The sequence below is a fragment of the Rhinatrema bivittatum genome, chromosome 4 (assembly GCF_901001135.1).
Source record: "Rhinatrema bivittatum chromosome 4, aRhiBiv1.1, whole genome shotgun sequence".
Taxonomy (NCBI): domain Eukaryota; kingdom Metazoa; phylum Chordata; class Amphibia; order Gymnophiona; family Rhinatrematidae; genus Rhinatrema; species Rhinatrema bivittatum.
The window spans coordinates 437,413,614-437,436,166 of NC_042618.1; the positions used below are offsets into that span (position 1 = coordinate 437,413,614).

Genomic DNA, 22,553 nt, shown 5'->3' on the forward strand with positions numbered 1-22,553 from the left:
TAACTTGTTTCCCCTCTTTCTACTTATTCTCCACCTTCAGCTATGTGCTATAAGAAGCCGAGCCGAATGTTGTATTTCTCCTGAAAGCAATAGCCTGTCTCTGCTCAGTGTCAACAGAATTAATAGCCCCTGGAAGGTAGGAGGTAGAGCTCCAGCCATGGTTAAAGCCTTCAGCACTGCGTTTGTACCGGTAGGGGTCACCCCTGGAGCATGCATCTGCCAGTCCTCCTCTGGGGAGTCTGAGTGGATCACCTCCATGATACTAAAAGCATGGTCTCAAAAGGCACAAGACCCCCGTAGAAACAGTTCTGCTGAACAGCAGCCTACCCTGCAATGAATGAAATGTATTAAAGATGGAACAGGACTGGGCTGTTCCCCTGCTGTTTGTTATTACAAAATCTATGCCTGTAAAAATCAAACGTATGAATATAAAGCAGAAGACTGTTCTCATGGGAGGAAGTTTCCAAAAATAGGGACTACAGTCATGAAATAAGGGTGAGCACCTCCTATTAAAAAAAAAAAAGAAAGAAAACTATTTTTTTTTTTTTTTTTTTACAAAGGGATTCTGCACTATTGTAAGCCACAGACAGTTTGTACTGCTGCCTCAGCAGGGAGCCAGCAATAATAAGGCTTCCACTTGTGCCATCATAGAGGCAGATGTACAATCAGAAAGCAAAAAAAAAAAAAAAGGCCTCAACACAATACTGCCAGGTGTGAAAAAATACTTTCAACATCTGTGCCTTTATGCTGGAGGGTGGCAGTGTTTTTCCATTGATGCAGGAGCATACCTTTGCTTGGGAGAGAGAAATTCCCTTTCCTAGGCATCTTAGCTTTTCCCAAAATGTTGGCAAATGCTCTGCAACTCATTAAAGAGAACCACTACAATGCTGCTGACAAATTCATTTAGACTGATTTCTTTGTCTCCATTAAGTGACATAGTAGTTGCTTTAAAAAAAAAAGAAAAGCAAGCAAAATGCTATACAATGCTATAGCTCAGGGGTGTCCAACTCCAGTTCGTCAGGACCACATATCACTCAGGATTTCAGGATAGCACCAATGAATATGCGAGAGAAAAAACGTGCATGTACTCTGACTCAACCTATGCTTCTTGATTAGGGATATCCTGAAAACCAGACCGATTTGCAACTCTCCAGGACCGGAGTTGGACACTCCTGCAATAGTTGGTAAAAGGAAGAGAACAAAGGGTCACTAGTGCAAGAGTAGGCAACTTCAATCCTTGAGTGCCGCAAGCCGGTCGGTTTTTCAAGACATCCATACTGAATATTCATGAGATGCATGCACTGCCTACATTGCATGCAAATGTATCTCATGCATATTGATTGAGGATATCCTGAAATTCTGACCAGTTTACACTACAGCACTGGAGGACTGGTGCCTCCACTAGCACTTGTTGCGCCGGAGGTGGATCCTTGGGCCGAGGTGGTGTTGACGCAACCCGGAGGAAATATCCTGCGGGTCCCCATCGTCGGCAGGCAGAGAGGGCTGATGGACGGAGGCTGGCTGGTGCTTCACCAATACCAGCCCTCGTTCCCCACGGATTGAGCCTTTGGGTGCCAGGGCCGGCTGGACTTAGGTGGGCCTCTGTCAGACATAGTCGATGGAAGGATCAAGGTCAGCCCAGAGGCAGCAACAGAGAAGAGTGACAGTCTATACTGGACGAGGCGGAGTCGCAGAGACCCGGACGCTAATAGAAGCAAAGCCAGACAGGGGGCACCCGAGCAAGAACAGGCCGAAGCCTGAATAGGCTAAGTCCAGGATGTAGACAGAAGAAGCGCCATAAGGCAAGCTGGAGTCAGGGCTGGTGGCAATTTGGAAGCAAGCAAGGTTGAGGTTGAGGTTCGGAGAGAGTCAATGGCATGGTCAGGCAATGCAGAGGTCAAGGTCTGGAGAGAGTCAATGACGTGGTCAGGCAATGCAGAGGTCGAGGTCTGGAGAGAGGCAATGGCATGGTCAGGCAATGCAGAAGTCAAGGTCTGGAGAGAGTCAATGACGTGGTCAGGCAATGCAGAGGTCGAGGTTTGGAGAGAGTCAACAGCGTGGTCAGGCAATGCAGAGGTTGAGGTCTGGAGAGAGTCAACAGCATGGTCAGGCAATGCAGAAGTCCAAGTTCGAAAAGGCAGTCCAATAGTAGCAGGAATCAAGAACTTGAAGAAAGGCCTGAAGGCAACTAGGAGCGAGGGAACCTGTTGCAAAGACAAGCTCTGATTGTCAGAGCTTGCCTTAAATAGGCCAGGTGAGTGACATCAGCCGGGAGGCTGGCAGCCTTGGAGTGCCGCGGGCCCTTTAAATCCAAAAGGGGAGCGTGAATGCGCCCTGGGAAAACCCGGGGAGAAGAAGGAATCGGTGGTGGCGTCTCTGCCGCAAAGAGGACCCATGAGGAGGGGCGGTGACAGCGGCGTCTCCACCGCGCTGCGAGGCCAAGGACTGCAGGCCGGGCTGCGGAGGGAAGAGCAGCACCGAAGGCATTCCCCTCGCATCGCGAGAGCAGCGGCAGAAGGTGATGAAGGCCGGCTGCGGAGCCCGTGGCCGGCCGACGCCACAGCACTACTAGCGTGAGAAACAGGAAATTGATAGTTTGAGAAAATTAGTCAGACATTCTGCTTTAAATGAAAGACATTATTTTTAGGAAAACGAGCAGATAAAATTAACTTATAAAGTGCTAATAATCACACTTTCAAGGAGATATTTATATTTACCAATAATAAGCCTGGAAAATGAGTGATATCCTACAAGTGGTTTAGCTTCTACAGCGAGCAGCTGGGCTATATCATTAACACCGTGGACCGGAATAACTGGACAGACTGGATGGAATGATTGGTCTTTATCTGCTATTAGCTACTTTGTCACTGTGTAGCAAAAAGCAATGCAATTAAGTCCCACATGTTCAGCAAAGGCACACATTGGATTGTGAAAATGAGTGACCAAAAAGGAAGGGTATAGGTCCCAGCACACAGCAGCTTCTTCGGCAGCCTCCTGAGGCGGAATAAAACAGAGCTCTTGTGAGTTTATGGCCACACTAGCAAATGATCAAATAGGAAGGGGGAGAAAAAACAAACAAACAGATGAGTCAAGAGAATTAGGGTTTCCCCTTTGGAGAGTTGCTTAGGATGCAGAGGGGAGGGACTGAGTTTGTGGTGGATTGCTTGTGTAGGTTAGGGCATAATTCTCTCTGGTTATATTAATGCCATCCCTAGTTTGGGCAGAGAAGATTTCTAGGAAATAGGAACTGAATGGATTGTGTGTTTGGGAGGTTTTGCTGGGCTATTTTAGAATTATGAGTTAGATTTTACTAGGGCTCTTCTCCTATTCTGTGTCTGTGGGGAAAAAAAAGCTTCTGGCAGCAGGCTTGATGGCACTGATCTGGCTCTCGATATTTTTATCCCTGGTGATGAAGGCTTTAGGAATGGAACCAAATAAAAATGCTGGAATCTGGGGGCATAAGAATGACTAACCCTTTTAGAAACCCCCTTTTTTTTCTCATTTGCTCTTAAATATTCTTTTCTTGAGGCTCAGTGGGATTTTTGGGGTTTTTTTGTACCAAATTCTTTTGCTGGATTTGGATGTTGTGCTGGTTTTTTTCTTATTTTTTATTTTATAAGTATGCCAGAATCTTTTTCTGTACCACAATGGGGTAATTTTCAAAGGAAAATGTAAATGTAAATATAACATACTATTGTAGCAATTTTCAAAAGCCCATTTACCCACGTAAAAAACTTGCTACAATATATGGTATTGCATTCTCAATAGGTCTTCCCTGTGATAAGTGCACTTAACATGGGTAAATGGGCTTTTGTAATTGCTACGATAGTATGTTACATTTACATTTTCCATTGAAATTAACCCTGTTAGGGTGTAGGCTTGTGGACTGTTTGCTACAAAAAATGTTAGCATTGCAGAGGATGCTGGCTCTAAATTTTTGATATCTTTCACATTTAAATCTACTTAGAATCATTAATGTTGCAAAAAAAAAAAAAAAGCAACAAGTTTGTTCTAGGTTGCTGTCATGTCCCAGAGATTGTGGTGCATGCTACCTCAGGGTTTCATTTCCCACATAAGCCCCACTGGGGGCTGGGAGCGATGCGTGTTCAATCACTAAGGGGGAGGGAATGCTTTTTGGTTCAGCTTTGAACATCAGTTACTGAATCCTGGAGGGAGCTGGGTCTTGCTATGAAGCTTGGCTACAGTCAAGATGCGGGGCAAAGATTATGAAGGTGGAAAAAAATCAGAAATCTTGAAAGAAAGTTCCTTGACGCTTTAGTCACTGGCCTGCAGATAAATGAGCAATACAGACTATGGAAGAGTTGGATAAATAATCAAACAGTGTGCACACCGGACAAGGAGGTGATCAGAGAGCTGGGACAGATTCTGATAAGGGAAAGGTCCACGTAGGCTTGGACAGTATATGTAAAAGCCCTGCTGCACAGATTAGTAGAACTTTGGGGCACAGTCGGGTTTAGTGGTGCAAGCAAACACTCCACGTTCCCCTTGTTATTTCTTGACGGAGGGGAGTCAAATCATCTTCCAAGATTCTTAGGTTTAGGAAGTTCTCTGATTGACAAGCCCAAGTACTACAAACCACACAACACACCAGACTGGGATTGCTAAAAATAAATCAATTTACTGGGAAACTTGATGCTGGTGAATAATCTAACAATTGGTACACTTGGTTCTGGTGCAATCCATACAGAAAATAAAAAGTACAATCAGCATACTCTAGGGGTTTCTTCTACCACCCTTCCCATTTTAGTAGAGGTACTCTTTGGATACAGACCCTCCCTGTGTTTGGTACCTGACTCCCTTGATGCAGATTCTGAGGTCTAGCAGATGGACTGCAAAGAAGAACCCCTGCTGACTCTCCTGGACAGCAGTAACTCAGAAGTGGGTTTCCAAGTCTGGCAGTCTTATCTGACTCCAGCCTGAAATCCCATTCTTCAAATACTTAAGGCAAATCTTCAATGGCATACAAGAAGAATGAGTTAATTTCCTTTTTACCAATTTCAACTACAGGTACACAATTCTGGGTTCCGTATTAGGACTCAACACCCAGGAAAAAAAACCTTGGACAAAACATTGAAATCCTCAGCTCAGTGTATGCTGGCAGTCAAAAAAAGCAAATAGAATGTTAGGAATGATCTGAAAATGAATGGGAACCCCTCCCCCCCGAAAACATCATATTGCCTCTGTATTGATCTATGGTACAACCGCACATTGAGTATTGTGTGCAGTTCTGGTCGCTCCATCTCAAAAAAAGACATAGTGGAAGTAGAAATGGTGCAGAGGAAGGCAACACAAATGATAAGCGGGATGGAAAGACACCCCTATGATGAGAAGCTACACAGGTTAGGGCTCTTCAGCTTGGTAAAGAGAAGGCTGAGAGAGGACATGATAGAAGTTCATAAAATTATGAGTGAACACCATGGAACAACCAACAGATCAAAAACAAATCATAGCAAGTACTTTTTTACCCAACACACAATCAATGGAATCTGTTGCCATTGGACAAGGTCAAGACGATTAGCATAGCAGGGTTTAAAAGAGGCTGGAGAAGTTCCTCAAGGGAAAGTCCATAAAACATTATTAGCCAAGTAGACTAGAGAGAACCATTGCTATCTCTGGGAATGAGTAACAAGATCTACTTTTTTGGGCTCTTCCAGGTACTTGAGAATCAGCCTTGCCATTGTTGGAGACAGGATGCTGAACTTGATGGGACTTGGTCTGACCTAACATGACATTTCTTATGTTCTTATGTTCACCTCTTTTGGTTCTCTCACTCTTACGATCCTCCTTGAAACTCAAGAAATCTCTATTCTCCTTGAAGTCTCTGCTTCCTTCCAAGGATGGAAGACTGGCCAAAAGAGTACAAGCCAGAATGAGCTCAAGAGTTTTGTAGAATCCAAATCTTGAGAAACACCTCCACATTATTCATTGTCTTACTCTGATGTTTCTAGTAAGGGACACTGGTGATGTAAGGCTCAGTACAAATGTCCAAAGGTAGAAGTGAGAGAAATGAGACAGAAAGAAAAAAGGTACAAAATTATAGGCTATCTTTGTTCAGCCTTCTTTGACTGTCTCTCTGGCACTAGCAGTTCCTAGTGGCTATCCGGGGAAAGGCATGATAAAATGAACAAGGTTACATCATAGTGGGTCAGAGATTCTCCTTTTTTTTTTTTTTTTTTTACCATTTTGTGTCTGTGGGGAAAATGCTTTGTACATTTGCCCCAGTATTTGCACTTTAATGAGGCTTTTAAGAATGAAAATAATTGCATACAAAAAAGTTAATTTATTCCCATGTTAACTTTTGCACAGTGGCAATTAGTTTACAGTATACCAGATTTTTTTTGTCAAGTATTCATGCAAGAAGCATGCTACATGTTAAACCAAAAAAACACAAGGAATAACATCTCTGCAGTATAGTAATGGAGAGTTAATGGTTTGGGTACCAGATTTTAAATACCTTTCAGAGAGAGTTGCAACACTCTGATGGAAGTGCTTGCACATGAACACGGCCTCACTTCTGATCTCCTGTGACATTTCTACATCATCAAGAAAATGATTTGCCACCTTCCCAAGCACATCTTCAGGCCAAGCCTGTTAACGAGAAATGGTTTGCTGCATTGAAAGTGAAGGCCCAGTGGTCACAAACACAAGATACTGTGACAGATACACATTATCAGAAATGGAGTAGAACCAAAAGTAGAAAATATGACCAGCACAAATCAACCCATGAATTTGTATTTTACAGTATGAGTAAATGTATTTATTTGTTTTAAAGCAGAGGTGTATTTTGCTGAAATACAGCCAACTAACAAGAGCTTCTCATCTACTTGTATGTGTATAGCACACAGTTATGCTAAAAATAAACTCTAAAAAATGCAGTATTGTTGTCTTAAAATAAAACGCTGGCATATCATTCCTTCTTTCGCGTTTACTGCTGCTCTGAGAGTTCCCAATGAGCTTTCATTTTAAACTTATGGATGCTTAGCAACATAGGCTATTGTTGTAACATGCAAATGACCTGCTTGACTTTCCAAAGGAACTCATCCTCAGAAAAGTAAAAATCAGTATCTTCACTAAAACATTTTTGCCATTTTTCCACTCTGAGTTTTCAAAAAGCTAATCTACTTAAATACAAGAGAGAGTGTGACCCGTCTACATCCCAGAAGATGGCTTAACGAGGTTTTTCTGGGTTTGGGAATCTGGTGGAAGGGATTGTGCTTTTAGCTGCTGCGAAACACATAATTTCGCTTTTAAGCAATATTCCCTGTGAAGATGGACTCTGCCATTAGCCAACTGCCAGTGAATGCAGTTCGATGTCCTGTGTGGATGCTGTTATCATCTTTCTACTCGAAGAAAGGGGGTCAGTTATTGTGGTGGAAAAAACTCCATCTAGGGGATTGCTGCTTGATTCAAAAAAATGAGAAAAAAATCCCCATGATATCACTGAATTATTTTTTAAAGAGCTACTTCAGGTACGAGATCCAGTGGGCTTCTACTGTCAATTGATATCTTTTGGATATAACATTTAATTGGCTAGTGAAAATGTTTCTATTCCCTAATCTTTCTGTAATAAGATAAGCAAATCAACTCTTTCTGTGCTTTCTTCAACAGATATTTCTCCATTCAGGTGCTTAATAGAAGCAGCCTTAGAGATTAGAGTCCTATGTTTACTAACCACCTTGTTTCCCTTCAAACCTTTTCCTGCTACTAATACTAATTGTGTATTAGTAATTGTGTATTAGTAAATAGTATTCTTGTATATGTCCTTTCTCAAGAAAAAAAAAATGTGTATTAAAGCGCACCCAAAAGCGGCTCTGCTACAGTGAATAATATTTACCAGACGACCAATATAAAATCAAATCTTCTCCTCTATATGTGAACTGAATGGTGGTCATCGTACAAGTGAGCTTGTGTGACCCAATCTCAGTACCCACATCACAGGCCCCCTAAGGAAATCAAATGGTTCCCCGATCATCACAGATACTTGGTTCTGATTCACTTTTTTGCTTTTTTTTTTTTTATTTTATCGATGACAAGATAGTTGTTATCCTTTTCTGCTTGGCAGAGTATGTTAAATCAAGCACAACTGACATGGAAACATTTCTAATAAAGCCATCTCAGTACTGAATCTTTAAAAAGTTCTCATGAGACTACAGAGGTAAGATTTTCTATTGCATTTTGCTGAAAACAAAAATATCACTAAAATCCTTGAGGCATTTGGCCCCAACGCTTTTGTGTCAGATGACAAAAAAAAATAAGCACTCTTTTTTTAAATTGATAACCACACTTTTCATGGAACCCAATGGCCCAGCAATTAACAGACTGGGCTCACAAATGAACTAAATTCACCAAAAATAGGTCAAAAAAATTCATTATACAATGGTCACACCACAGAACAAACAGATATACTGCAGATGAAAAAGATGTGCAGAGATTCCATAGGTCAAGATCATCAAGTGTTCCCAACAACTAGTTTAAACGCAAGTCAGAAAAATCAGCCATGGGGTGAACTCTGAGAGAGAAGTGAAAAAGCATAAAGTCATACAGAAGGAGCTATCTCAGGGCAAGGATTCTCAAAAAGTGGCTGCATGTGTAATCAAGTATTTTAAAAAAGAGCGCTGAAAGAAACAGGATAAAAGAGATCACCCACCCAAACCCTGACCCATCCAAGTTTTGATTACGCACGGGATCTGTGTCAAGAGGAAAAGCATTCTTTAAAAATACTTGAGTCAGACAGAGAAAAATAAAATAATCAATACCATCGCCCTGCTGAAACTCCAGGAATATTATCTCTCTGCGGGAGATTGCAACAGACTGGCATTGAGTTCTATGGAGCCGGGCAGCGCAAAATGTTTTGGTGAATGAAGTGCGAAGCAAGCATTTTTAGTTTATTGCCCAAAGCTCGAACTGACATCAAGGTTTGAGCACATTCAAACGTCTTCCTCTATCCAACTCTAGATGTTGGTAGAATGAAAGTGATTCTATATGTCGGGGCAGTGATAAAGAGGGCCTTGTGAATTGCTCTGACATTGGATAATATACATAGAAACATAGAAATGATGGCAGAAAAGGACCAATGGTCCATCCAGTCTGCCCAACAAGCTTCCCATGGTAGTATCTGCCATGTATCAGCCATGGTAGTACCTCCATGTATCAATCAGTGCTGCTTGACGTGCTATGCTTATGGATTTGGATGTAGAAGCAGTCCTGTGTTTTGTTTTTTTCCTTAAAGACTGTGCATCAGTACTCCAGACTGTAAAAAAATCATGGCTCGTGTTGGTTGTCTCTGAATCCAAATTTCTCTTTCCGTCCACTCCCCACCCTCCTTTGAAGCAGAAAGTGATGTTGCAGTTGTATCAAAGGCATCAAGGCTTATTTGTTAAGGGTAGTAATCCATGTCTTCTGTTAAGGGTATTAACTGTTACTCTGTTCAGGTTACTCCAATGCTTATCAGTTTCCCAAACTGTAAAAATCAGGGCCCTCGGTTGCTGTCTAAATCCATAAGAACATGCCATACTGGGTCAGACCAAGGGTCCTTCAAGCCCAGCATCCTGTTTCCAACAATGGCCAATCCAGGCCACAAGAACCTGGTAAGTACCCCAAAACTAAGTCTATTCCATGTTACTGTTGCTAGTAATAGCAGTGGCTATTCTCTAAGTCAACTTAATTAATAGCAGGTAATGGACCTCTCCTCCAAGAACGTATCCAATCCTTTTTTAAACACAGCTGCACTAACTGCACTAACCACATCCTCTGGCAATAAATTCCAGAGTTTAATTGTGCATTGAGTGAAAAACAACTTTCTCCAATTAGTTTTAAATGTGCCACATGCTAACTTCATGGAGTGCCCCCTAGTCTTTCTATTATCTGAAAGAGTAAATAACTGATTCACATCTACCCGTTCTAGACCTCTCATGATTTTAAACACCTCTATCATATCCCCCCTCAGCCGTCTCTTCTCCAAGCTGAAAAGTCCTAACCTCTTAGTCTTTCCACATAGGGGAGCTGTTCCATTCCCCTTATCATTTTGGTCACCCTTCTCTGTACCTTCTCCATCGCAATTATATCTTTTTTGAGATGTGGCGACCAGAATTCCCTTTCTTCCCCTCTGCCATTGAAGCAGAGAGCAAATGTTGGAGTTGTATAAAAAATATCCAGGCTTATTGGTTAAGGGTAATAACCACCGCACCAGTAAGTTACTCCCATGCATGCTTTCTTCATTTCCTTTAGGACTTGGCCATAGAAACAATCCTGTGCTTTTTCCCTTATGTCTGCATAAGGGAAGCTGGGGCCCTTGGTTGTCTTCTGAATCTATTTCTTCTTTTCCCCCGCCTTCTAGTGGGGAGCAATGTTGCAGTTGCATTAAAAGCATCAAAGCATTATGGTTAAGGGTAGTAATCTCCATGCTTTCTGCTAAGGGTAATAACCGCTGTACCTGCAAGTTATCCGCCTTGCACACTTATCTCATTTTTGTCCTCTAGCCTTTAGAGATCCACAGTGTTTATGTTATGGCTGCCGGCCATGGGGGGCCGCGACCGGGACCAGGTGTCATGGCTGCCAGTCGCGGCAGTCCACGACCGGGGCCAAGGGCTCACCCGAGGCGTTGGACCGCCTCCGGGGATCCCACCGAGGCAGGCAGGCTTCCGCTCTGACACTTCGCGGCCGCTGCCGCTGCTGGGCCCAGCCGCTTGTGTTCCCTCTCGGCCAGGCTGACTCCTCCCCCTCTGAGCTCCTTAGAGCCGTGCATGCGGCAGAGACCATTCATTTAAAGGAACCACGACAGGAAATTGTCGTGGCTCCTCCCTATGAACTCTACCTTCCAGGTTGGCTTCTTGGCTTGTAGTTGGTGGTTCTGGTGCTCCGTGTTCCTGGCTTCTTGTTCCTGGTTCTGCTTTGCTCCCAGTTGGTTGGATTTGTCAGGCTTTGACCCGTGGACCGGCTTCCGACAATTCTTCAGGCTTTGACTCTTGGACCGGCTGCCGACCATTCTTCAGGTTTTGACCTGTGGACCGGATTCCAACCATTCTTCAGGCTTTGACCCATGGACCGGCTGCCGACCATTCTTCAGGTTTTGACCCTTGGACCGGCTCCTGACCACTCTTCGAGCTTCGGCTCTTGGACTGACTTTTTGACCTGCTGGAGGCGCCAGCTATCTGGATTATATGACCCGCAGGAGGTGCCTGCATCCAGATCTCCTCTCAGTTGTCAAGGGGTCACCTGAGTCCAGCCTCGTCTTCCGATGGTAGGGACCCAAGAAGAGCTACCCTCTGGAGTAGTGTCAACTCTACCTCGGACCAAGGGTCCACCCTCAGAATCATAACAGTTTATCCCATGCCCCTTTGAATTCTTTGACTCTTCTTCACCTCCCTCTCCAGAAGGGTATTCCAGGCCTCCCCTACCCTCTCTGTGAAGACATATTTCCTGATGTTGATTCTGAGTCAACCCCCCTGGAGTTTCATTTCATGACCCCTAGTTTTATTATTTTCTTTCCAACAGAAAAGGTTTGAAGTCCATACATCATTGAAGCCTTTTGGGTATCTGAAGGTCTCCTCCTCATCTCCTCTCTTCCAGGATATACATATTCAGATCCTTCAGCCTCTCCTCATAGGTCTTTCGATACAGATCCTACACCATTTTTGTCACCCTCCTCTGGACCGCCTCCATCCTGTCTCTATCCTTTTTGAGATACGGGTTCCAGAACTGAACACAATACTCCAGTTGAGGCCTCACCAAGGACTAGTACAAGGGCATCATCACCTCCTTTTTCTTACTAATTATTCCTCTCTCTATGCTGCCCAGCATTCTTCTGGCTTTAGCTATCACCTTGTCCCATTGCTTTACCATCTTCAGATCCCCAGACACTATCACCCCAAGATATCTCTTTTAGTCTGTGCACATTAGAGTGGCCCTTAGTTGTATATGATTTTGTGAACTGAAATATTTTTCATCTCCCAGCCTCCAAAATTGTTCCAATCTGTATAAAAGTACTCTGTAAAATTTCAGCTCAATCAGATAATATTAAAATGGCCCCCAAAGGCCCTGAAGTTTCAGACTTTAACAAAATCGATATTTTTTATATTAAACTGTTTTTATCTTCTTTATCATACTTTTTTCAAAAGAAGTATAGAATATGATTGAAAGAGAATTTAATTTGCAATAAAAAATGCTTCTGGAAGCTTAAAGAAGGTTGTGGAAGGTTCTAGAACCTTCTAGAAGGTTCCACAACCATCAAGAATGTTATGAGGCCTATATATAGATGGCATCACTCAACAACTCTCAGTCAGTTCAATTCAAGTCTTACAGCCAGTAAGTTCAGACACAGATTTCAAGTTACAATTCTGTTCATTAAGATTTTAGTAAGTTCTCATATTAGTGAGTTTGTGCTTTGCGTTCCTGGAGCTGTGACCCAAGCTCGATGGATGGCAAAGGCTATTTATTACAGATGTGATTCGGCAGAACCTTTTGGTTCAGCCTTCGTTATCGGCCCACCGCGGGAAATTTTATTTCCCGCAGTTTAGGCTGATTTCATTCCGTTTATCTACCCCCCCCCCTAAAACGAAGCCTGAAACCCGCCCTGAATTACAATGGGGATTGTAGAAAAAAACCCAAAAAAATCCAAACCTACTCCAACTCTTCAAATTTAATTAATTGCAACCCCCCACCCTCCCAACCCCCCAAGATTTGCCCAACCAACCCCCCAAGACTTACTGAATGTCCCTGGTGGTCCAGCAGGGGTCCCGGAAGCGATCTACCACTCTCGGGCCGTCGACTGCCAGTAATCAAAATGGCGCCAATGGCCCTTTTCCCTTACCGTGTGACAGGGGCTATCGGTGCCATTGGCCAGCCTCTGTCACATGGTAGGAGCAATGGACAGCCGGCACCATCTTAAAAAATGGCACGGGCCATCCATTGCTCCTACTATGTGACAGGGGCCGACCAATGGCACCGATAGCCTGTCACATGGTAAGGGCAAAGGGCCATCGGCACCATTTTGATTAGTGGCAGCTGACAGCCCGAGAGGGGGAGATCACTCCTAGGACCCTGCTGGACCACCAGGGACTTTCGGTAAGTCTTGGGGCAGGGGTCGGGCAAGTCTTGGGGGGGTCAGGAGGGTGGGGGGTTGCAATTAATTAAATTTGAAGAGTTGGGGTGGGTTTAGGGTTTTTTTTTTAATGTGCCCTTTCTTCCCCCCCCCCTGAAATATGATAAGAAAACCACACAAAATTTTGTGGGTTTTCTTATCATTTCATCACCCTCCCAAAATGTGATGAAATAAGAAATATCATCTCTATTTCCTATTTCGTCACAAATGAAGGCACATCCCTACTATTTATGCCTTTAAAATATATTTATTCCAAGATCAATTTAAACTGACCAAAATGAGAACGATTCAATCAGAAGAATATGCATTTTTCTTATCAGACTCTATTTACAAGCCTGGTTCCTAGCACCGTTGGCTCTGAAAGCTCTGGGGTAAATTTTAAAACCCCTGTGCGCGTAAATCCTCCCGGATTTACGCACGCAGGGCACTCGCATGCCGGCGCGCCTATTTTGCATAGGCCGCCGGCGTGCGCAAAGCCCCGGGTCGCGCGTAAGTCCCGGGGCTTCGTAAAAGGGGCGGGAGGGGGCGTGTCCGGGGGCATGTCTGGAGCAGGGGGCAGTCCGGGGCGGGTCCGGGGGCATGGCAACGGTTCGGGGGCGGGCCAGGAGGGCGGTCCCGAGTCCCCCAGCATTGCGGCCTGTGCCGGGGGATGCCGGGGCGGCGTGCGCAAGTTACGCCTGCTTCAAGCAGGCGTAACTTGCCCAACAAAGGTAAGGGGGGATTTAGGTAGGGCTGGGGGGTGGGGTAGATAGGGGAAGAGAGGGGAAGGTGGGGGGACGCGGAAGGAAAGTTCCCTCTGAGGCCGCTCCGATTTCGGAGCGGTCTCGAAGGGAACGGAGGCAGGCTGCACGACTCGGCGCAGGCAGGCTGCCGATTTTGCACAGCCTTGCGCGAGCCGTCCCCGGATTTTATAAGATACTCGCGGCTACGCGCGTATCTTATAAAATCTGGTATACTTTTGTTCGCGCGCGCGTATGTTTTTAAAATCTATCTCTCTGTATCTAGATTACAATTTTTTACTGAAATTAATCGAGTATAAGGATGTAGATCCAGAAATTAGCATTGCTACCGTGAAAAAATTTGCAAACCATTTATATTATCTATCACCAGAAATTACAGCATTCACATTCTTTGATGATGAAGTGAAGTTCCACTAGACATTAAGCAAAAAAGGCAACTATAATGATGACCTCAGAAGACAGCGATGCAGAAAATCAAATAAAATGATACATTGTTAGTAGTGAAGACATCAACCGTTTAAGAGAAAAACACTTCTATGATTTTATTTCCGCAGAATCGAAGATGTGCTTCTTAAGATTTTCAATAAACACAACTTTTCTAAAAAACTGCTTGGAAAGATGATGTCAACTTCCAACATGGGTTGGAAACATTGAGAAGTATTGTAGTAGTAAATGACGTGGCTAAGAGAGGAGTGAAGCTAATCCAAGAATATCAGAACATTCTGACCAAGAATGATAGAGAAAAGCAATATATTGTACAGATTGTTAGTAAACACAGAAAAAAGTACCCAGATGCTACCAAAATTGGCCTACTGAAGCAGTAAAATCTGGTATTTATTTTTACATTTTTATTGTTATTATTTCCATTTTAGACGTTATTTTGCGAAGTATTTTTCTTTTAGTTTCAATTGTTGCTCAATATCTTGGCTAATTTTTATTTCATGTAAATAACTATGAAAAAATAGTTATAAATAAAATTGTCTTTCAATTATCCTTGACTATTATTTTCCCAAACAACATTTGAATATGAAATCCAAAGGCTTTAAATAAAAAATACTAAATTTTGGTGAATTTTGAAACTTTAAGGCCTTTGGGGGTTACCTTAAAATAATTCATTTGAGCTGAAATTTGGCAAGGAGCACTTTTTCATATATTGGAGCAAGATTAGGGGTTGGGAGCAAAGAATTTCAAAAGTTGAAAAATAAGGACCACCTTAGTGCATATCAGTCTTTCACCCCCCTATCATATACAGCTCTTTTGGATTACTGTATCCCAGATGTATGACTCTGCACTTTTTGGTATTGAATTCCAGCTGCCAAATCTTTGATCACTCTTCATGCTTTCTTGAATCACTTTTCATTCTCTCTACTCCTTCAGGTGTGTCTACTCTGTTGCAGATCTTAGTATTATCCACAAATTGACAAACTTTACCTTCTGTCCCTTCTGTAATGTCACTCACAAAGATATTGAACAGAACCGGTCCCAATACTGATCTCTGTGGCACTCCGCTTAACACGGCTCTCTCTTCAGAGTAGATTCCATTTACCATTACTCGCTGCCTCCTATCAATTAGCTAGTTTGCAATCCATGCCACCACCTTGGCGCTCACTCCCAAGCTTCTTATTTTATTCACAAGCCTCCTGTGCGGGACTGTATCAAATGCTTTGCTGTAATCCAAGTAGATCACATCGAACACTCTTCTTTGATCCTATTCTCTAGTCTCACAATCAAAATAGTCAATCAGATTTGTCTAAAAGGACCTTCCCCTGGTGAATCTATGTTGCCTTGGGTACAGAAATCCACCCGATTGTAGATAGTTTACTATCCTATCCTTCAGCAGTGTTTTCATTAATTTTCCCACCACAGAGGTGAGGCTAACCGGCCTGTAGTTTCCATCTCCACTCTGCTACCATTCTTGTGACGTGGGACCACCACTGCTCTTCTCCAATCTTGCACCACCACTGCCATTTCCAGGGATCTATTGAAAAGGTCCTTCAGTGAACTCGCTAGCACATCTCTGAGCTCCCTCAGTATCCTGGGATGTACCTCATCTCATTCCATGGCCTTGTCCACTTTCAGTTTGTCTAGTTCTTCCCATACATTCTGTTCCATAAATAGAGTTTCGTCTATTCCTCCCCCAACCACATTCTCGCATACCAGCAATGGTCCTTCTCCAGGGTCTTCTTTAGTGAACACCGAACTGAAGTATTTGTTTAATATTTCTGCTGTTTCATCATCTCTCTCTTCATATTGTTCTTTGTTAACTTCCAGTTTTACTATACCACTTCATACCTTCCTTCTTTCACCTTATTGTGTGAATATGAGAAATCTGCATAAAAGGGGTTTATGCCATCCCTTTCAGACACAGAGGGCCACTGAGCCATTTTGTTTAGTTATAGGATCTGATTCATTTTATTGATCAATGCTAATAAATGTCTCCCTGTTAGAAATGTTTTCCAGTTCTAGTTTTGGGTGAATTATCCTTGATGACAAGTAGAGATATGAATCGTGTGCCCGATCGTCTTAACGATCAGGTTCGGATGGTGGGAGGGAAAAATCGGATCGTTAGAGATTGTGAATTGGAATCGTTCCGATTCCAATTCACATTGTTAAATTTTTAGTGAGGCCTGAGCAGATAAACAAAACCCCACCGACCCCCCCCTCCCCAAAAAATGTTAAATTACCTGGTGGTCCAGTGGGGGGGGGGGGGGGGGGGTGTCCCCGGCGCGATCTCCCGCTCTCGGGCCATCGGCGCCATTTTGGCTACCACTGATAAAAAGGCGCCGATGGCCCGAAAAAAAAAACCCACCCGACCCTTTTCAAATTACCCCTTTGCTTCTCCCACCCTCCCGACCCCCCCAAAAACCTTTTAGATGTACCTGGTGGTCTAGCGGGGGGTCCAGGAGCCATCCCTTCAATCGTGCCGGTGCCGGTGCTGGAGGTTTCAAAATGGCGCCGATCGCCTTTGCCCTTACCTTGTCACAGGGAGCGTGTACTCTAACGGTTTAGAACGATTTTAAAATTATCGGACGATAATTTTAATCGTTCAAAAATGATTCACATCCCTAATGACTAGAAGGGCAATTTTCAAAACTGTGCAGGCAGGTGCAAACTCTGAGGCTGCTTTTTTTCCTGCGGATTTTTGCACCAGTTCTCGAAAGGAAAGCACGCGTGTACTTTAGTTTCTCTTTAGAAAGCTGCCGAAGGAAAAAGTACCTGCGGCGATTTTTACCTGCATTTTCTGTGGATACATTTTTTCCCCCTGGCAATAAAAAACGTGCGTAGTTTTGAAAATGCAAAAGCACGCATGTTGTTGCCTTCTCCAGCTTAACTCAGCCCTGGGAATGCCTCCGTGCAATGCAGCTAAAAAGTTGGGCTTTGTAAATCATCACAAGTAAGTTTTCCCACATACAAGATGGGCAATTTTCAAGTGGCCCTTTTACCTGTGTAGGTTGCCATTTACATGCCTACATGGCTTTTGAAAATTGCCTTCTATAAGCTTTGCAAACGTGTGCTGGGGCAAGCTGTTATTGCATGAAGGTTATACAAAGAATAGATTGCCTTCTGATTGCAAAGAAAATTACAGGATATGGATGGGGTGTGTGAGGGGAGTAGGGTCCTTCTGTGCTATATAATGGCATGGCATACGAGTCTAGACACACCTGCAGATGGCTAGAGTAGATGTACCCTATAAATATAGAACTGCAAAATGAGTCAGGCTATTCTCAGAGATTAGATTAAATAAACAACAAGAAATCTGGCAATATGGAAGTGTAATTTCATCCTGCGTGCCATCCCTGGCTCAATAAACTTCAAAATGCTGTTGTACATTTTCTACCTTTCCTTTCATTTCACATTTTGCTGCTTCAAGACTGTGCCGTGGCCTGTGCCTCAGTGATTCGTAGCAGAGATCTGGCCCAAGTGAAGAGGTTTACAATTTCACCTTCATCCAAGGTGAGCTTAAGTTTAAACATTTCTATAGTACAGTCATTAAACCCAGATTTAGAGTCCCACAGAGGGTTAAGTTCAATGAACTTGATGTGACATGAAGCAAATCCCAGACTGTAACTAAGAAATCAATTAATGGCACTGTGTCAAATTCTAGATTCAAAGTGCTAGAACTCAAAAAGCTGGCTGCACCTTGTTAAACTGTTGTGTGTGTGTATGTGTGTGTGTGTGTGTGTGTGTGGGGAGGGGGTGTTTTGTTTTGTTTTAACGTGATTTCACTTATGCTAATCTTTCCTGGCAAAACTGCAGAAAAATAATCAGCCATTGTCGGTCATCTGGAACAAGCCTATGGTTCAGCAGTTGATTAAGGCCGGAAATTGCTGCAGGTGATTATGAAAGGCCTTGCCGATACGGCTGAATGCCGGCACCAAATGGAGGTTTCTTCTGATGCGCTCCTCGAACTTGGAGCGCATGGCGTAGGATCCACTTGTGCAAGATCTGCTGGTGAAAGCTGAATCGTCTGCTAGAAAGAAAAGTTAAATATAAAATCAAACAAGAAAAAAATATAAAATTGCAGCCAACGCCACAAAAGAAGATACATGCAGCGTAATCCACGTTAGTACCCAGCAGACTGTAATAAAAACAAAGAAAGATTAAGCCTTTTCTGTGATTTCCAATGTCTCTTCATTATCAGCTATGGTCAGGATATCACCAGCATTTGGGATCATATCGATGTCTTCCAAAAATGACTCATCCTCCAAACAGAGACAAATCCTTCATGTACGGTCCAGATGATAAAATCGAGTTTAAAACTCATCCTTTCACTATTAATTTCCTTCACACGTTTCTCGAGTTGCAGTTATTTTGTGAAACAGATTTATAGTTTAAAGCCCTCATCTTTATTTCATTCTCCTTAACGAGTGGCTATAAACTTTCATTTTCCTAATGTGCATTCTGAATGCCAGGAACAGACAATTTAGCAAAAGGCTTCACACACTATTAATACTGTAATTTTGTGGCAAAATATCTTTCAGTTTTTCTGTCTCTATGGCTGTATTTTTCCATTTCGACAGGATTTATTGTGTTATTTATTTGGCTGCAATGGTTAGGGCTTAAGTAATAGGCTTATTTTTTTTTATATTTTCTTCACAGTTTAACTTATTTCAATAATGGATGTTCTACCTTTATTTGATGATCAGCAAACAGGAACCCAGTGGGAGGTCCCATTTTGCCTGGCTCTTCTCAGCACCTTTCTGAGATCCTCTCTCCATTCACTGGCTGTATATGATTTCTGAATACTAACTTGGAAGAGCTGAAAATCAGCTATGAGGGCTGCAAGTCTCATTGCAGGCTGGCAACCGCTGCCTCCTACACCTGACGACATGAGCAGGAGAAAGAAAGTCAAAACTGCTGGTATGAATGAAACACTAAGTACTAGAAAGAATAGTGATGGTTCACTAGTAATTTGGTCCCAATGTAGGAGGCCCCTGGTGGTCTAGGTACATCTGCAAGGTGCTCAGTATTAAACAGTTTAGATAGACAGATAGATGGATAGATAGATATAGTATGTTGGATCTAGGCTTTAAATTAAATAAAAATGGTATGTGGGTAACTAAAATGGTATATCCATCAGAGAACCCTAAAACAGGGTAAGTAACACCATTAATGTTTTAAATGATTTGAAAGATGATTAATAAATGTTGCAAGTTTTATTACACAATGGAAAAGTATATCAAAACCATTGAAAAAGTCGTACACACTCAACTTGACAACTATCTTGAGACAAACAGCATCCTACCTCCATCCCAATATGGATTTAGAAAAAACCTAAACACAGAATCTCTCCTTATCTCCCTAAATGACATTATTTTAAGAGGCTTTGACAGAGGTGAAAAATACCCCCTCATACTCCTTGACCTCTCAGCCACCTTTGTCACAGTAAACCACAAGATACTGTTGGAGCGACTAACACAAATTGGCTTAACTGGCACCACCTTACAATGGTTCTCTTCCTATCTATCTGATTGAACATACCAAGTATTAATCAACAACAACCCATCAAAAATGATCAACCTCAACACTGGAGTCCCACAAGGTTCAGCATTATCCGCTACCCTTTTCAACATATACTCATGGACAAAAAACATAATCCAGCTCCACCACCCCTGACAATTCCAGACAAACATATGATATCTATACTCCCTACCACCCATACCAGGAACCTCGGAATTATCATTGATAAAGATCTTTCTTTTAAGAACCACATATCAAATAAAACCAAAGAAGGATACCATAGACTCCTAACCCTAAGACATCTGAAACCATTTCTCAACCCTGACAATTTCAGAACTGTCCTACAACTACTTATTTTCTCCACCTTTGACTATTGCAACTCCTTACAAATTGGAATACCCTTTTCAACCCTCAAACCACTCCAAATACTGCAGAACTCAGCTGCCAGAGTCCTAACAGGAAGAAAAAGAAGTGACCACATAACACCCATATTGACCTCACTTCACTGGCTCCCAATTACTGCATGTATTGCTTACAAATCAATGACCATCATTCACAAAATTCTAAACAATAATCATCAAGGTCTAAACACCCTAAACATAACTCCTCAAAACCCCCCCAGAAACGTACGCTCTAATAACTCAGGTTACTTAAACATCCCCACCATCAAAGATGCACATCTGGCAACAACAAGAGAGAGAGCCTTTTCCATCGCCTCCCCCAAACTTTGGAACACCCTACCTGAAGATCTGAGAACCCAGCACAACATAAAAACATTCAAAAAAGACCTAAAAACACTAATGTTTCGCAAATTCTACACTGACCTTCATTCATCTGATCATACCAACCCTCAAATGAACTCTCAGCTATACTTTCTTAATACTTTCTCTTAATACTTTCTCTTATACTTACTTCTTAATACTTTCTCTCCAACCTAAACATGCTTACCCTCCTCATCCAGCCTAATAATGCTTACTGGACTTGATATGTTTATTTCTGTAAATGTTCACATTGTTATACTGTTGCAAAACTGCTAACAAAAATGTTCACTTTGTAAACCGTTATGATGGCTTTACCGAATGACGGCATATAAAACTCATCAAATAAATAAATAAACAAATAAATAAATAAATTTAAAAAATATTTCAAAAAATAGAATTGGCACAATAACACACACATATATTTATCAATTGCCCTAGTCAATCATTCCTCATTCACACCGCTTCTAAACTCTCTGTATTGTTATGAGTCACATGGAAAATACCTTCATTAAAAAGGGAATACAGTTGAATCTCAGTCCACAAGAAAGGATGCTTTGTAATTGTTTCACAGGACTGTTGTTGCAATGATGTTTCTGTAGTATCTGTTCTGCTTCTGCTATATCCTCTATTCTCTCTGTCTCGCCGTCCAGGCTTCCTCAGGGGAAAATATTGTTCATAACTGTTCTTGCTTTCTTCCATGTGACTCGTTTGCAATTTGTGTCGTTGTTTCATTACAAGCACTTTGTATATATTTGGACAATGTTTTATGTTGCTATCTATACATGTTATAAATGCATAACACTACAGAGCGTTTAGAAGTGATGTGAATGAGGAATGATTTTCTAGGGCAACTGATAAATATATGTGTGTTATTATGCCAATTTTATTTTTTGAAATATTTTTTGAATAGTTTTGATGTACCTTTCCATTGTGTAATAAAACTTGCAACAGTATTCATCTTTCAAATCTTTTAAAACATCAGTGGTGTTACTTACCCTATTTTAGGGTTCTCTGAGGGATATATATATATATATATATATATATATATATAACTATATATATATATACTTTATTTTCTTATATCCTTTATATTAAAGCTTAAAGACGAAATCATTTTACATAGACAACTACTTCTGCTTTTGCATTTTTTTTTAGAAAATACTGCTGCATCAATATATATCTTACACTAACTTTCATAAGTGGGGAAGAACAATGAGTGATTTAATGAAGCTGTTTTAAACAGTAGAAATGTGTAGAAATATCAGCTAGGACAGTCACAAAGGAAACTTGAGTCAGCATCCCAAGCAGTTGCACCAGAATGAATGAACATGTACTCAGCACATCAGTAAAAGATGTCTAGACAAGACCAATTACAAAGGAGAACTCAGGAAAGTGCCACTGATCTGCTTTCACCAAAAAAATAGAGGTCATGGTCATTTACTAGTGGCAATGAGCGCTAAATAAGTAAGATGTGCCCCCCCCTAAGATTTCTCTCTAACAGAAGTGAGCAAACTCTGACCAATGAGAGTCTGACCTGAAAGATCTAGCCATTGGTATGGCATGGTGTCCACCCCTTGATGGTAGTGTGGGACCACCTTGATTTTGACCCTTTTAACCATGAGAACTGGAACTTGGAGATCAAGAGACACCGAGGGAAGCAGAGGCCATCACAGATTGTGACAGCTCCTCACCAGTGGATGTTTCTGCAGTTCGAAGATTTGGGTGAGATCAACCGATTGTCTGTAATTAGTCTTAGAGGACAGCTAATTGGTGGCATTCAGGGAAGCAAATGGATTTGCAATTTGTACAATAAACCTTGGTGCTTCTATAACTTGTCTGAATTATTCTAAAACACAGTACAGAGGTCCAGAGCTGAAAGGTGTCAGTGTGGAACCCAGAGCCCCCACTTTTCCTGCTCCAGAGTGTTCAGGTCCTATGATATTGGTGTCAGGGAAAAAGCCCATTGCTGGG

The 22,553-nt window shown here is 42.2% G+C and overlaps 1 pseudogene; it reads right to left on the reverse strand.

The window, feature by feature from the left end:
* LOC115089436 overlaps nucleotides 1–22,553 on the reverse strand; it is a 1,328,227-nt pseudogene that overhangs the window by 287,930 nt on the left and 1,017,744 nt on the right.